Raw genomic sequence first — 346 nt, 5'->3', positions numbered from 1 at the left:
GCCTCCTGGGAGATGTAGTTTTACCATATCCCGGAACCAGTGACTTTGAAAAGGACCCTTGAGGGTTATGAGAGACAAGCAGCTTAGAACAAATTTGTTGTGCTATGAAGTAACACAAAGTCTCCTGCAGGCCAGGGATGTAGAAGTAGGGATATGGTGAACTCTAGAGGGACTCTGGTCCTGGTCTTCAAGTTTCTGAAACAATTCTGGAAGGTAGAAGAGGTTTAAAAGACTATAAAGGTATTATAGGGCTACCATTAATTGGAAGTGTAGGAGAAATACAATAAGTAAATTTGTTTTGTGGTAAAGTTTAAGAGGTAAACGTTACTATTGCCAGATTAGAATG

The sequence above is a fragment of the Passer domesticus genome, chromosome 6 (assembly GCF_036417665.1).
Source record: "Passer domesticus isolate bPasDom1 chromosome 6, bPasDom1.hap1, whole genome shotgun sequence".
NCBI classification, from domain to species: domain Eukaryota; kingdom Metazoa; phylum Chordata; class Aves; order Passeriformes; family Passeridae; genus Passer; species Passer domesticus.
This window is presented reverse-complemented; position numbering follows the sequence as displayed.